This window comes from Peromyscus californicus, unplaced genomic scaffold (assembly GCF_007827085.1).
Source record: "Peromyscus californicus insignis strain IS unplaced genomic scaffold, ASM782708v3 Scaffold_3__1_contigs__length_106647218, whole genome shotgun sequence".
Classification (NCBI taxonomy): Eukaryota; Metazoa; Chordata; class Mammalia; order Rodentia; family Cricetidae; genus Peromyscus; species Peromyscus californicus.
In genome coordinates, this window is record NW_026294551.1 from 33,980,104 (window position 1) to 33,996,524 (window position 16,421).

At 49.7% G+C, this 16,421-nt stretch overlaps 1 protein-coding gene across 17 annotated transcripts in view; it reads left to right on the forward strand.

Moving 5' to 3' along the window:
- The window catches only part of Msi2 (musashi RNA binding protein 2), a 366,225-nt gene that overhangs the window by 49,313 nt on the left and 300,491 nt on the right, over positions 1 to 16,421 (forward strand). The gene's annotated exons all lie outside the window — the stretch shown is intronic.

Consider the following 16,421-nt stretch of genomic DNA (forward strand, 5'->3'; position numbering starts at 1 on the left):
AGTGTTTAGTTACCACTGCCTTTTGACAAAAGAATTAGGCTGTCTTCCTGGTTTTGAATGGAAGACCTTTTGTGTATTTACAGCAAATGTGATAAATGCTAGTCTGTGGAAACCAGCTGCCCCCATGGCTGCGGGGCAGCGTCTCTTAACACCTGGCAGTTTGCATTTCAGTATGGTAGATTAAAACACACACGCGCGCACGCGCGCGCACACACACACACACACACACACACACACACACACACACACAGAGAGAACACCCCCAAAACTCAGCTCAAAACAGTGATCTCTCTTGGTAGCCTGGAGGGAAACGAGGAAGGAAGGAGCCGCAGACCCTGGCAGAGACAGGCGAATGGAGGCACACGTCTCCATGGGAAGGCAGTTCCTGAAGGCAGGAGGAGGCCATTGCATTCACTTCTGCCCCCAGGTCGAGCTGATGGATACCTTGCATATCCCAGTCATTGTGGTAGGCAGGATATCGTAAGCAGCAGAAGGTCAGGTGAGCCGTTCAGAATGTGGGAGGTCCAAAGAATGACCGAGGAGACTGGCCTGTGTGGGCAGCTCAGGACGGCCTCCTGGGGCAGGAGACTGGACTGGATCCTGAAATAGGGTATTAGTTTCTTAGGATCAAGGTAACATAGTGCCACAAGCTGGGTGACCTCAGCATCGGAAACATCGTGTTTCATAGTCAGGGGGCTCTGAGAGTCCAAGGTCAAGGTTCAGGACGTTGGTTCTTCAAACACCAGGAAGAATGGTTCATCAGTTCTGGGCCTTCCTCCTCTGCTTATCATGGCCATTTTCCCTTTCTCTACACTGTGCATTCGCACATAGGAGCACATGTGCCTGTGTCCCTTTATAAAGACAATAATCATGTCAGATGAAGGCCACTCCCCAGACCCCATGTTAACCTAATTACCCCTGTAAAGATCCTGTCTTTACATATGGTCACATTTAGAAGTTCTGGGGGTTATAAGAATTCAACATCAACATATTTCCAGGGGACACAGTTCTACCCATAGTAGATAGGAGGCTGGGTAGGAGAGGATGAAGAATGAGGAGTTTCCCACTCAAGGGAACAGCTAGGCACAGCCATAGAGTAAAGAAAGAGCAGTGTGCACTGTGTGGCATGTAAGTTAGAGAGCTGTGTATTGTGTGGCATGTAAGCTGGGTACTGGCAGGAGATGGAAAAGCCAACATAGAAAGAAAATAGCTCTTAAGGGCTTCCAGAATCAAGCTGAGGAGCCTTGGAATTTGCAGTCTGGAGCCTGGCAGAGCAGAGTGTGGACTGACCATAGGATGTTAACCTGGAGCCTGGCTGAGGTATAGAACCCCAGGCCCTACCCTGAGCTGCTCAGCCAGGTACCTGCATTTTAACATCCCCCCAAGTGAATCAGGGGTTGGCTGCAGCTTGGGAAGTGCTGATCTGGAGCTACAAGTCCTTGCCTTGGCTTCAGATGCCATTGTGGTCAAGCCTCGGGGTGGGGGTCGGGGGCTCCAGTGTCCTTGGTCTGCCTGTGGAGTAAGCTATGGGAGGGTTCTGCTCCCTGTGTGATTCTCCATTGCAGCTAGTATTGATATGGGCTGATGGGAGGAGGAAGTGTTTAAACAGGTGTGTGGGTTTGGGGGGAGTGGAAGGCGTGAACACTGTTCTTACCAAGAGCTGGGTTACCAAAGCAGCCCTGTGTTACCTGCTGTCTTGTTTGGAAAGGTCAGAGTCGGGAGGGACAAAGGCAGAGGCCGGCCTGATCACTAGCACTGTGTCTCTGTCATTTACAGGGCCCTCCGCAGAGGACAGTGGTTGCAGTGCTTGCAACATCTATTGGGTGATGGGGGTCCTGGTGGAGGTGGAGTTGGGGTGGGGAGCAGATGTGCAGGAGTAGAGAGGCATTCCCCGCCAGGTTTTCTGGAAGCATTGTACTGATTTCCCATAGCCCCCTAGGTTCTGGAAGGCTCGGCCCACTCCTCGGAAAGGATGCTTTTCATGGCTGTTGCGTGTACCAGATAAGCCCTCCAGAGCCCACTGGTGATAAAGGTGATCTAGAGAAAACAAACATCACTGAAAAGGCAAACAGACCCGAAACGCCCAAACAGCGTTTATCCCAGTTTAGCGCTGAGACTTGGATTAAGCAGGTCACATGGCCCACAACTTTCCTTCAATCCTTAGGAGACTTCTCCCATGGAAATCTTTTTCGGCAGCTTTGCAATTTTGATTTTCAGTTAATTAGATTTGTGCTGTTTGGGAGACTTGGTTAATGCATTTCACCCCACAGAGCTAATTTGCCTCTGTCTAAATTAGGTCTTTGCTATGGTGGAGGGTGTACACGGGATGCGGGGAATTGCGACTCGACCCACACGGGGCGCCGGGAGGCGGCTAGATGGTAAACAAGAGAGGCCTTCGAAATCACCACTTGTCATCATCGTCATTAGTGTGGGAGATCTGAGGTCCCACTGAGTGCTCAGAGAAAGGGCATCACGTGACTGCAGGGTGGGCTTGTTACACACCTCGTGAAACACAGCCCAGTGTCTCGCTGCCTTGTCAATCCCAGGCTGTCGTATTAGCCCAGAAGGGATAGCCATTTGGAGAGGGCAAGGCAGTGAGTGGATAACGTGGAATAAAAAATGTCTGGTTCCCCAACCCCTTAGAAGGTGTCTCAGCCAAACCTTCATTTTACAAGCTCAAACAGCCGAGGCCTAGTGTCATCTGCCTCAGAGTTTGGAAAATCACTTCTTTTCCTTCCTTTTCTTTTCCAGGTATCCTTGTCCTGCCCCACCTCCCCCAGCTTTGGCTGGATCTGAAGGATGGGGCAGGTTAATCTGATTGCATGGGTATTGAGAGATGACCAGAGACACCAGGTGGAGGTGCAGGGCCAGTTTTACGGAGTCATCACCAATGATGCCCTTTGTTCCCCTTCTCCAGTGTCAGAGATTATGTGTGCTAGTGATAGGAGACTAGGACTCATAATTTAATAATTGACATCCTGCTCATCTTCTCCAAAGGCTTTGAGACAGCCAAAAGAAAGGGGTGGGGAGGTGGACCTAAGGAGATGGAATCAGGTCTGCTCAGAAGGAGTGTTCAGAAGCCATATATGGGGATGGGCGGTATTTTCAGAGCCCCGCTGTCAATAGGGTCTGTGCCCATCGGACATCGCACATACTGGCTAGCCTGGAGTGGGGAACAAACCATTTCACCTCCTTTGTCATCTCCAGTGGGTTGGAAGTGTCCTCCCTACTGGAGTACTGCTGATCAGTGAGTGGGAGTGTAAACTCGATTAGCCATGTCTGTGAGGGCCAGGGGCGGTGGGGGGCGGGCAGTGTGCACACTTGTTGTTAACCATCTCTTCAGTTCACGACACCGACAGAGAGGATAATGTGTGGAGAATCCTATTTGAGGCATTTGGGAAAAGAGAGGCATAACCTTTGTCCTTTGGAAAATTATGGTCTCATCAGCAAGGCAGAACACACGCCCGAAGATGGCTTAGTGCCGGGAGAGCCTCAGCATTCACAGTTATCATTTTTAGCATAAGGCCCTGGTCCTCTGTATCCCAGATTATAATCTTGACACACAGAGTCAACAGCACAGAAATGCACATAAGGATAGACAACAAGACTGAGCTAGGGTTTGTTTTAGAGGCTAGGCAGCAGGCAGAGCCTAGGGAAGTGTGCATTTGGGAGCTCGGGGTAGGGAAGCCTTGGCTTTAAGCTGTGTATCTCAGCAAAGATGCTCCAAGGAAGGGCTTTAAAGCAGGATAAGGAAAGGTAGGCAACAGGAGCATGTCCGCAATGAGGGGTGAGGTTAGATGGGGATAGGGTGAGGGTTTTCACTGCTGCTGGCTGGCCGTCACCTGTGAACCTCCTTTATCAGATCTTTCCACCTCTTCCAGAATCTTGCATGGTTTTGTTTGGTTTTCTCTGTTGCAGTCTTTGGAACGTCAGCTCTTGCTCCACTTCTGAGGTTACCCCATTGATGTTTTCTATTTGTCGTGAGGGCCTGGTTAGAGACATTGTGGGTTATGCTGAGGTTGGGACTCTTGTTTATAAGAGTTTGAAGGGAGAGGATGTGGGAACGTCTTGTCTGAAACACAGGTCTGAAAAGGTGCTGGGGGAGAAATGGAAGACAGACATGAACCCTCCCAGTCTACCGCTGAGTCCAGACCCCCGAGTAGATGGAGTCTCCACGCAGCAAGCTTTCCTGTGCTGTGGTGCCTGTTAGGTGCAGAGAAGATGTTGTTGCACCACAGGAGCATCTGGGCTCCTCAGGATGCAGGGCTGATTTGTTAGGGGTACATTTCCTAATGCAGGTTGCGTGAAGGAATCAGGAGGCTGGCTAGAGAGATGTCTCTCTCTGCTTGGTGGTATGGTGGCTGCAGGTCTGACTCAATCCTTCATCTTGGGGTGTGTGGGCCCCCCAAATGGCACTGTCCTCTCAGGAAAGAATGGTAGCCATGGTTTTGTCACCTTCTGAGCTTGTAGAAGAGAGAACCCTGGGTGATGATACTGATCAGGGCCCTCTGTCCCAGGGTGGGCTGAGGTAGTTTAGGTGGTAACAAAGGAGGCATGCAGAAATGGTGGGGAGCGGAGAAAGCCTGTGCCATCATCACTGGTGACCAGAGGCCTTTTTTAGCACCTTCCAGGGCTGGGTGTTGTCTTGTCGGTCTCTTTCCTTCAGCTGGGGAAGCTGAGATTTTAAGCAGACTGACTGACTGACCTCTTCAAGATCACACGAGTAGTCTGGTGGCAGTGTTGGGACAGTGACATGAATGCCCCAGTTCCCACTGGAAATGCTACATTTCCTAAATTCAAGATGCTTGCAGTGACTTACACATGGGTGGCATTGGATCATAGTGGTGAAACTTCCAGACCTTAGCTTCAGTCAAATGGGGTAGAGACTGTTGATGGAGAGCTTGCTTTCTACCTGATGGTGCGATAGCGTGCAGATTGCTTTGAATACATTTGCTCAGTGTAATCCTAAACAAAATCGAAGCCTGTTGGGCGGCTTTTTGTTCAGCTCTGGTGTCTGATGGGAAAGCAGGCTCCCCTCACCTGCTTAGCTCCGCAGCTGGCAGCTACAGAGCCCATCCCAGGCCCCGTGTTTGGCTCTTCCCACTGTTTCTTTTTGAAGGTGGATGAACAGAACAGGCTGCAGCCTGGGAACCTCTGGATTGTTCTTGGTGTCAGCATCAAGTGAGTTGATGCTAGGAGTCCTGCTCCTAGCCAGGCCCCTTTCCCTGCCTCACCTCACTCTCAGCGTCTTTGGAACAACAATGGCTTCTTGCTTTAAGTGGTCACCGAGTTGCTGCCTACGAGTTTTCTGGACACTTGCTGCTGAACTGTGTTCCGATCGAAAGCAACACAATTACTCTCTGAAGCTTGAGGGCAATTGTGAACACTTACAGTCTGCCTTCTTGTTCAATACTTGCCTGGAGTGTCTCTCTGAGAGGGTTGGAAAGGCATCTTGGATGGAGATGGTGGTTGGCTCTGTTGCTGGGTTGGGCTAGCTGGGTTTTATTTTTTTTTTTGCCTCTGTTGGCAAGGGAGGGATTTTTTATTTAGACATTCACATGGGGACTTGAATCAGAGCGGAGGTGACACCTGGCCTTTCAGGTGCAAGCCAATTTGCAGAAGGCTAGAGAGGATGGCTAGGCATGCAGGGCTGTTCAGGGAATCCTCCGGGGAGAGGCCCTGAGGGGCGGCATTGTCAGATGTTCCCTGCCAGTTTGCACAGCGCTGGGAGGCAGTATTTTAAGACAGTTGGGGAGGGTCAGAGGTTCCTACCTTTAGAGACTCATCAAAGAGCTAAGTGGTGCCCAAAGGCAAAGAATGATGCTCCCGGAATTTTGCATCCTGTGCACATGCTCTTCCTTTGTCTCATTGGAATAGGAAGGCTGACTGAGGGGCACCTCGAGTCCCTGTGTTCTGATGCAGAGAGGGGAAAACTCTGTAAACAGATCCTGCTGTCTTTGCAGCCAAATCATGGGCCCGCCTGTAGGGAGGAAGAGGACCCAAGTACAGGGGTTTCTGCGGCTGTCGCTAGCTATTCTCTGGAGATGGAAATGGGTATCTAAGTCAGTCACCTTCTTATCTGGTCCCTTTGTCCCTCCTTATTCCTTCCTGCCTCAGGCTCAGCATCTGTGCCTGGACCAAAGTGAGGAGCGTGTAAGAACATCCCGTTGGTTCACCGGGGCATTATCAGGAGCCATGGATTTTGGGGCCTGGGGTGGCAAGGTATAGTGTGCTATGGCAGCTTCCCATGAACACCCTGGATGCTTCTCTGCCCTCTCTGCATATGGCCTGGCCGAAGGCCAGGAAAAGCGACCAAAGGTCTCCTCCTAGAGCTTTCAAGGCCGCTGGGTGGCTCTTGTCCCTCCCACGCAGGCTTCTAGTCACTGCTACAAACACCAGGCAGTAGGGGTGGTGCTTAGGAACACTTTGGGAACTGCCATTAGCTTCGATTGGCAAGGTGGCTTAGAACATTTGATCTGGATCAGAGAAGGGAAGGGTGGTGAGAAGCCCCGGCCCTAGCCTCAAGGTCCTCGTTGGGCCCCAGACAACTCTTTGGAGCACTCAGCCACCCCTCGGTGCTTCCCTCCTTCTCCACCCTGCTTTCCTGCTGGGAATCCCAGTGTGGCCTTGTAAATATTAGCTCTGGAAACACCCGAGCCTCTCAGGAGACAGAGAAGTCTGTTACACCAGAACGCATGCTGACCTTTCCCCTGGACGAGTCCGCGGAGTTTCGTGCAGGGGAAGGAGGCAAGCCGTCTCCCTCGTCAGCTCCCCGGGCAGCTCGCTCACCTGATGAGCCTTCCCACTGTGCCGGAGAGAAGGGAGACAGCTGGGAAGGGCCATGGAGGCAGAAGGTTGTGCTAGGGGATGCTCTTATTTTTCAGCCTCCAGAGACATCCTGTGTTGGCCAGGACAGCTTTGCACTGCATTTGAAACACCAGGTCCCCGAAGGCAGGCAGAGGGGCTGGCTCTTCTTGACTCCCAGCAGCATAGAGGAAGAGCTCTGGATGCCTGCCGGAGTCCATCCAGGGAATGGATCCTTGCATTGTGGTCATGAAGCAGGAGTTCAATGTCAGTCCCTTTAGAAGGGAGGCAGATACCCCTTTTCTTGCCTTTTTGAATGTTGGCTGCCCTCTTTAAGATCTGAACCTCCGAGTCCAATTAGAAGAACCTGTATGGAAAAATTTATTCCTGTTTCAGGAAAGGGTAAGAAAAATATTTGTTCCCATCATCAAAGTGGAAATTTAAGTCAATGACAATGGAAACTATTTCTGGCCATTCTCAGACCAGAGAGAGGAGGGGCTGAGTTGATTCAAGCAGGGCGGAAGAATTCAGGCACTGTAAATTTTAGGGGTGAAATAACAGCGTAGAAATAAAAACTCCCCAAGGAAACATAAACCAACCTTTAATCAAACATAAACAACAGGCCACAAGTCCCCTTCCCTAGCTGAGCTGGCGGCTCCAGGACTGCTAGAGTGTTGGATCATCTCCCTGCTTTTCAGAAGGTCCTTGTTGGCATCAGACAACTTTTTGGAGCACTCAGCCACCCCCTTTGCTGTGTCCTCCCCCCCCCCAATCTAAGTGCAGCAGTTGTAGTCCCTAGGTTAGGTGGCACTTGGAGGGCGTCAGGGTGAAGACTGGCTGAGAGGGAAGGCCATTTACAGAGTGTGAGTTATATTGGTTGCTTGGGGAAAATCAGCTGGGTTAGAACAGTCTAGCTGCTGGGAAGTGGTGTGTGTATGGCCAGTGCAAGGGGGCGGTGGCCGGTGTGTGGTGTGCATGATGCTTGGGGGGCGGGATACTAAGCCCATTGCTTTTGTGAAAGTTTGCAAATGCCCATTAGGAAAAGTCAGAGGAGCAGCTGAGCCCAAGCTACACCTCCCTGACCCAGTTTGGGGTCGTGAGCAGGTCTGTTTCTTGTTCTGCACTAGACAGGGATTCTAGGAGTTCCGGGTTCTAAATCTTGCAGCAAATTGAAGTAAACCTGAATCAGATTTTTTTTTTTTTTTTTTTTTTTTTTTGCGGGAGGGGGGGACATTCTGAAGAATTTGATCAGAAAGTTTAATTTTTCCCGTGGACTTCTGAGATCCACGTCTGAGAAATGGCGTGGGGTGGGACTGCGCCAGCGAGTATCCAGGGACGCGCTGGGTTTATCTGGATGCTTGGTGACCAGTGTTCTCTAAGGCTTGACTTGTCAGAGTTGCTGCTTTTCAGCCCTCCTCTTTGGGGTGGTCCTCTCATGTGAGGGCCACCTGGGCTTTTGTGACAGTGCTGGGTTCTGGCTTCCTAAGGGACAGGGACACGTCAGTTGGCATGAACTACTCTGCCAGCTGTGTGAGGGACAGTGGCTCCAGCCAGTCCTGGGGCCGCAGTAAGTAGTGCTTCTCTGCAGAGCAAGAGGTTCTGGTAGAAGCAGAGAAGGCACGTGGTGTAGGTTCCAGATGGACCATGGTGAGGCTGTAACGGAAGTACCAGTGGGAAGGGGCTCCCAGGTTTTTGAAGAGGTTTGGAATTTTCTCCTGCGTTCATCATTGTCTCGTCACCTGCATTTGTTCCTGCTCTGTGAGGAATGTTCTTCACGCCAGTCGCAGGAGCTGGCTTTCTCTTTGGGTGATGACTCAGTTTACCAGGTCATTACTTGGTATCTGTTATGCAGTGGTGTGTGTGTGTGTGTGTGTGTGTGTGTGTGTGTGTGTGTGTGTGTGTGTGTGTGGTGTGTTTTCAGAGTTAGGAACAGCAGCACCCAGTCCTTAAGAAATACGGGATTTTAGCTGGGCAGGGTGACTCTTGATGACATTAATCCAGCACTCGGAAGGCAGAGTCAGGCAACTGTGAGTTGTAGGTGAGCTTGGTCTACATAGTGAGTTCCAGGACAGCCAGGGCTACATAGACCCTGTCTCAAAAAAAAAAAAAAAAGAAAGAAAGAAAGAAAGGAGGTTTAGAGGAGCCGTCTGAGGCCTGGGAGCAGAGATGGTCACTGGTCTTTGAGTCACTCAGTGGTCCCACTATGACTAGTGGTCCCTCCGCCTCATCAGTAGTGTCCTTGACAGCAGAGAGGTGCCATTGTCTACCTTATGAACCAACTGTTCAGTTGTTGTCCTCCTGGGACTCTCTTCTCCTGACTGTCCTTGTCACCTCTCTTGGCTCTGTGGCTCGAAGGGCAGGTGGCCGGTGCTGTCGCCTCTTCTGATCCATTGCTAGGTGTGTTCCGTTTGCCTCATCGAGTCACAGAGCTGGGCCCGAGCTGGGCCCTATGCACTTTCAGTGGTGCGTGTTGCCAACTCATCCGTGACGCTGGAGGAGAGGAGAGAGGTGGTTGGTAAGAAAATCAGGGACTTCTCCCTGGGTTGTAAGGTGGCTCCAATAGTCACCTCGTCGTATGGTACCTCAGGATAGGTGACATTTATGTTGAGTCACTAACAAATGCCAAGGTGGGGGGAGAGGAACCTATAGAGAATATTCTGAAACGCCACGACCCATGATGAGCAGTTCTGAGATGGGCATGCAGGAGCACGGTGATGTTTGGCCTGGCCTGGTGACTTGTGCCTGCAATCCCAGCTGCTCTGGAGGTTGGGGCAGAAGGTTCCCAGGCTCAAAGGCAGCTTGGACAAGTTAGGGAAACCCTGCCTCCAAATGAAAATTTAAAAGGGACTGGAGATGTAGCTTAGCTGGAGAGGACATGCTTAGCATGTGCAAGGTCCTGGCTTCGATCCCCAGGACTGCCAGAAAAAGGATGTGTAGAAAGTGGCCCAGGATGAGCCCTGCACCCCCTGTGGCTGTGTTCCTGGATCTGGGTTACCCTCTTTTGTGTTATACTTTGATAAGGTGCCTCTGTACCACACCCCACCTCAACTCTGAGGCACTGTACCCCTTTGCTGCCTGAGTTGGTGTTGTCTTCATGTTTGACCTGACCAGGGATGGGTCTCCTGTCTGGATATTCCTTCCCTCCCTCCCTCCCTCCCTCCCCTCCCTCCCTCCCTCCCTCCCTCCCTCCTTCCTTCTTTTCTCCCTCCCTCCCTCCCTTCCTGCCCATGTACCTGAAAGCAGTATAATCATATTCTTCCTAAGTACAGGCTGAGCACAGTAGTAAGGGGAGGGGCTTTGGTGCGGTCTCTGTCACTTAGACTCTGACCCCAGCCTCATGCGTTTGTCTCTCTTGTTGCTCCTCCGGGCCCTCTTGGGCTGCCCGTTGTGGATGATGGCTGTTCCAGAACATTCTCTATAGGTTCCTCCTGACTCCCTTTGCATCTGCTGCTGCCTCCTCCAGAGAGAGTCACCTACCTGTCTTGAGGCTCTTGTTTCTCCTTCAGGTGTTCGTTGAAATTGCTTTTCCTGTCACCCCTATTTATTTGTCCACTCCCCCTTCTTTTAAAGTCCCTGTCTCCGTCCGTGTTACTGCTGGGCTACAGAGTCTGACCTTGTCTTCAGACCGCAGAGCCTCTTCATCCTGCTGAGTATGATGGTCCATGGATTTTGCTGAAAACCATCCCAGTGTCCTTGATCGGAAGCAGGCGGGGTAAATGGGTGCTGTGTATGTGATGCACACACCTGTTGCTTGTCAGCGATGGGAAACCTCTAAATCCAAGCCTTGGGTAAAGGATCTCAGACTGCCTGTTCAGGTTGGCCTCTTCCCACTGCAGTCGGACTGTAGACCATGTCTTGAGCAAAGATTTATGTTTCCTTAGCATCTTCAAGAGCAACTGGCAACACAAGAACAAATATCCCTAAGAGTGGGTTGGATGAATGGATAATTGTAGCCAGTGCTTGTTAATGTTATTAGGCATGCACTGAGTACCAGGCTCTGTTCTTAATGCTTTACCCACTTTCATTTGTCACTCTGTGTGATGGTCCTGCAGGAAGACACTCATTGGTCCCCAAGGTATAGATGATGGGAGGATCCAGGCACCTGCTGCTTCAGGAACTATCTTAAGTCTCATTGCTGGGAGATCGGAATGTAATCTGAATTCAGGAAGCCTGAGTGGTAACTGCCTGCCAGAGTGTCTGGGGAAGGAGTGGAGGTGTTACACTCAGTGGTTGAAACACAGTTGGATGCAACCTGGAAGCCCGGGAAGGCCTCTGCTTGGCCTTGCTCTGCAAATCTCGGCAAATTTGATGTCAGAGAGCACCCTGGGTAACGTGATAGAGTGACTGGCTATGGGGCTAATAAAGACGAAATCTCCATTCAGTGTTTCATAGAACACCAGTAGAAACCAGCACCACAGAAAGCAGGTCATTCACATCAAAGGAACGGCCGCCCTTTCTCATAGTGTCCAACATCTAGAATAGGACAACCCTGAGTGAGGCCCAGAGAGATGGAGTAACAAAGCCAGTGTCTGTTGAAGGAACTCAGACCCGATAGTCTTCCATGGTGCCATTTCTCTGTCTCCAAGGTGTTGTCCAGAGTGAGGGCAGGGCTGACCTGTGGCTTTCAGCCCATCACTGTGGAAATGCTACCCTTGGTTGGTTAGTGTACCAGCTGACTTTCTGCTTTGTGAGTTGGAGGGGGTGGGGGCTGACACCAGCAGTGTGCTCTCTATTCAACACATGTCTCTTTTGAATCAGTCAACTGAAATTTAGTCGTGCACACCAGCAAAATGTATCAACAGCGCCCTTCATCCCTCATCCCTCTCCCAAAAGCAAACTCAGAAACCTTGACCCAGCAGTTCCACCTAGAAGAATGTCATCTCAGGCAGTGATCAAACAGAGTTCTTTTTAAATCATAAAGGGCTTATTCAAGGATGTCCATTGTCACACTGTTTATACAGGAAAACTGAGCCACCCAGCTGCCCAAACCCAGAGGATTAGCTAAATTAGGTTGTATCCTTCTGATGTGTTCTACAGCCATGGACCTTGCTGATTGATGCTGAGGTGTTCATACCAGCTGGCTTCAGTGGCACTGGGGACCAGTTAGGAAATCTGGCTTTCTGTAATGTGGTTTCATTTTAGGTTTGATATAAATGTATAATAATTCATTTTTTAGAAAAGGAAATACATATAAAATTTTGTCCATGATCACATTGAAAAACCTAGGGATTGGAGAAAATGACCCAGTTGGTAAGTTGCTATGTCCTTCAATTCCCAGAACTGCGAGGGGACATTTGACCTGTGTCTGTGAGAGGCAGATCACAGCTGGAGAGGGAAGGAGCATATCCACTTGGCCTTGTGTGGAGACCTGGCTGCACACTTCCAGTAAAGGACAAGTGTCTTGTCCTGAGTACAGAAAGGTGCCATGCTCTTCTCTACACAGGCATTCGGGTCTCCCCAGTACAGCACCTAGACAAATGACCTCTGGGGTGTCCTCAGTGGCTTGTTCTTTTGTGAAAGACTGTAAACACAGCCTCTACTCCTAATGGTGAAATAGACAGTTAGTCGTGTTGTCTCTATAAAGCCTATCGATGAGGACAGAGAATATAAGATGGTAAACAAACAGACCTGAGTTAAAATCTGTGTGGCAGAGGGGAGGGAGGGTTCTTTCAGGCGGAGGGGAGGCCTCACCTGGGCTATCTGCAGGACACTGGGACACAGCTTACTTCCCCTCTCAAGAACTGCTTTTCTTGAGTTTCCCTTTTCAGAACAGCTCTGCATTCTACACAGAGAGGGTTATTACAGGTTTCCAGCACCTCCAACTGCATTTTGAAAAAGCCCCATTTCCGTTGGCTTGCTTATAAAAGACAAGTGAATAATTTGTTTTAAAAGGTAAATGGTAATACTTTGCATTCCCAAGGGCATGTGCTGTCCTTGAAACCTGAATGTCCAACAGTAAATTATTTGATTCCTTCCAACAGTACCCCTTGTGTGGAAGGCAGCTATAAACATCCATTAAGGGCAGACTACTGGTCAGGCCAGACTCAGAGCTGTGTACTTTCCTACCCAACTGGGTGAGCCAGAATCCCACTGTACCGTTTGCCTTGGGGTAGGGGTGGGGGTGAAACGGGGCCACTGAGGGTGTGAAAAGGTTTGCTTAAGACTTATTTACGTGGATTGGTGCAAAAGGGTTTGTCCAGCCTGCTCTGCCCTTCTGTGTGTTTGTTCCCTGCCAGCAGCTGATGGGCACAGGGAACTGTTCTGCTCGGCACCAGGCTGTTGAAAGCATAATCAAATCACAACCCTCATTTTCTGAGTTACGTAATTTTGCAGAATGGACAGAGAGGCTCCTGGGAAAACTGTCTTTCCTCCTGTGAATTTTCAGGTCCATTTATAAAATGAGAAGCTGGGTTGAATAGATGACTGTGAACGGGCCGAATAACCCCATTTCACCTCTCCGTGTCTCCGAGGTTGAGTGGCCTTTGCCCGTGGCGCCTTCATGGAAACTGTTCTAAATATAGTTCCTGTTTGTTGTTGAATAATGACACGGGAGGGCGGGTGGTAGGGTTTCCAACTCCTTTCAGTCAGCAAGCAGGACAGAAGGCATCTCGTCCAGAGGGCCTCTTGAGGGAATGTGCCCTCAGCATTCAGGTGGTGCGGCTACTCCGGCTTTCCTGACTGTGAACTGTGACCAGCATTCTCAGCTCCCTGGGACCTACCCAGTCTCTCCCCCAGAGCCTCTAATCGATTCCTAACTAGCCCACAAGTGAAGAGAAGACATATGACTGACATTTACTAGGCCCCGGATCTCTTGCTTCTCCATCCACAAGTCTTAGCTAATGTTCAAGAGAGCAGATAGCATCCAGAGCCATGAGTACCAGTCTGGTTTTTTGCAGGGCTCATCACAGGGTGCTAGAAGGATCATAGGCCAGGTAGGACCCCAGAGTTTCCAGTCTTTGGTACCTGTGACTTTCAATTCTTACTTCTGATCACACGATTGCTTTCCTTGCCCAAAGAGGCTTTTTGGTTTTGTTGTTCTGTTGTGTTCTAGAACAGCTTTAACTGAATAACGAACCGTTTTGAACTGGCCCTGGACATGCTATTCCATCTTCCTGGCTGTGTTTCTGTGCAGTTTCCCGATGAGCCCTCAGCTGCAGGCAGACCTGCTTTGAGGCATCAGTCTGGGGTCAAGTGACTGGATTTCTAGACATTTCCATAAAAGCTGCGTAAACGGAGGAGAGTTGAGATGTCAGGAAAGAGAAGCATGTGAACTGCGTAGGGCAGTTGTCTGGTGGACTCTGTTGCACCAGATGCCCAGGAGTTCTGCCATATCTGAGTGAGTCTCCTAATCTGGGAGGGAGTGCAGCTGGTGCATGGAGCTCCAGGGTGTCCTAAATCTCCGTGTCATATGACCCAAGACTACCAGATGGATGACCCTACCTGGTAATCACTGTTTAAGTGTCCCAGGCTCCTCTAAGGCCATCTTGATGCAGTGAAGGTCTGTTGGGCACCAAGGCATAGGAGGGCAGGTTTTCTGTGAAAGTAGAGGTGGTAGTGGGGTGCTAACCTCAGGAGTTACGGGATTACAACATCTTAAATTGCTTTTAATGTTATTGACTTGGTGTTTTAAAGGCATACTGAAAAACGGATCGTGTTCTTCTTTTGCCTAGTAATTTAGTAATATATAACATTTGCTTCTCTTTGAGGGTCTGGTAAACTTTATTCCTTGTGGGAAATACACTTTGAAATTTGATCCTGTTGCCCTTTTTACTTAGGTGGCCAGGAGCCTCGGAGTTCAATGTCAGGAGGAGTTCAATGTTAGGAAGAGACACTTCTATGAATCGGGTTTTCAGATTTATTTTACCACCTCCCTGTGAGAAAACTCTTTAGTGTGATTGGTTTATGTCTCATTGATGGTCATCCCAGAGCCTTTGGGAAAGAAGAGAGTTGAGAATCCTTTACATATAGTTCTCTAACAAAAATAGAGGAAGGCCCAAGGATTTCAGACTAGGAAGAAAGTTGTAGAACGGGAAAGCTCTCCGAAACAGATGAACAGATATACTTACTAGCATGTCATTCAAGAGAATAGATCTACGAACCAGACCTCCAAGACTAGCATTCTGGCTCTGTACTTTTATGGGCTGTGTGACGTGGATAAGTAGCTTGAGACTCTCTGTCACTTAGCCCACATCTGTAGAAGGGGCTATCTCCTGCTTCAAGGTTTGCTGGGACGATTAGCTGAGCTAATATACAGAGCCATAACCTAAGAAATGTGTGTAGCTCCTGAAAGTGTCCTGTTCGCTTTCCCTGTTGGCAGCATTTGGTCCACGTCTCTGCAGACGACACAGTGGCCTCTGAACGCTTCTCCCTGGTCTTCCCTTCCACTCTGACTTCTTTACACCCCAACTTTCTGAGTGTAATTAGCCAGGACGCCACTTGTGCCTTTAAATATTTTTTAGCGAGAAGACGACTTTCCCCATGGGTTGGCACACTTTCCCAGGGGACTAAGGAAAAGATGACATGCTTTATTTCTTGAGGCAGCACAGGCTTTGACTAGCCCCAGTGATCCCTGTGGCTTGGCAGTGATGGCTTCATCCTGGACTATGACATTGGAAGACCACTTTGTTTCTCTGTGCCTCAGTTTCCCTATAATACTACAAGGATACGTTCAATTCCCTTGTCACCTCCAGGGAAGCTGGATTTTTTTTTTTTTTTTTTTTTTTTTTTTTTTTTTTTTTTTTTTTTTTTTTTGGTTTTTCGAGACAGGGTTTCTCTGTGTAGCTTTGCGCCTTTCCTGGGACTCACGTGATAGTCCAGGCTGGCCTCGAACTCACAGAGATCCGCCTGGCTCTGCCTCCCGAGTGCTGGGATTAAAGGCGTGCGCCACCACCGCCCGACGGGAAGCTGGATTTTTATCCTGTGTCCTGTGGGTGGAGATTTTAAGCTGTGAGGGCTTGTTGGGCCCGTCTTCACGGAGAAGGATTAAAAAGCCAATAGTACCTTGGGATTGAAGGGTTCGAGTCCCATTTCTTCCCTGCTCCTTGACAGTGGCAGAATGCTGATAAAATGGAGGACTGGCTGAAATGAAAGCTTTCTTGCCATTTGGGTAGTTTGGATAAAGGGAGGCAGACTTCCCAGCTCCTCTGGCCCCAGAGATGGACATGTAGAGACCCACGGACCGGTGGAGGACGACACTCCCCAAGACCCCATCGAAATGCTTTTTCTCCTGCAGACTGAGTGCAGCACAGGAGATGGGAAGAGACGAGAGCGAACAAAAGCGGCCGGCAGACACGGAACTCAGATTTAGCCGCAATTAAAGCAGGAAGACTTGTACCAGCGCATTTTTTTTCTAATAATTACCCACTATTCTCGGTAGTTAGAGCCGGCACACCCTTGCCTGCCTGCTGCCTACCGTGTCAGTGGTTAGATCGATTTTCATGACTGATCTTTCCCCTGGCTTAAGTACACCCCAGCACTGTGTTGGGTTTCTCTGGACATACTCTGGTCTTGTTTATGGATACATATGTTACCTCCTACCCACATTGTCTTGAGAAATCAGTAGGTGAATTACTAGCTTTTCCTCTGAAATGGATCAATTAATGCATCTGTGATAGCAT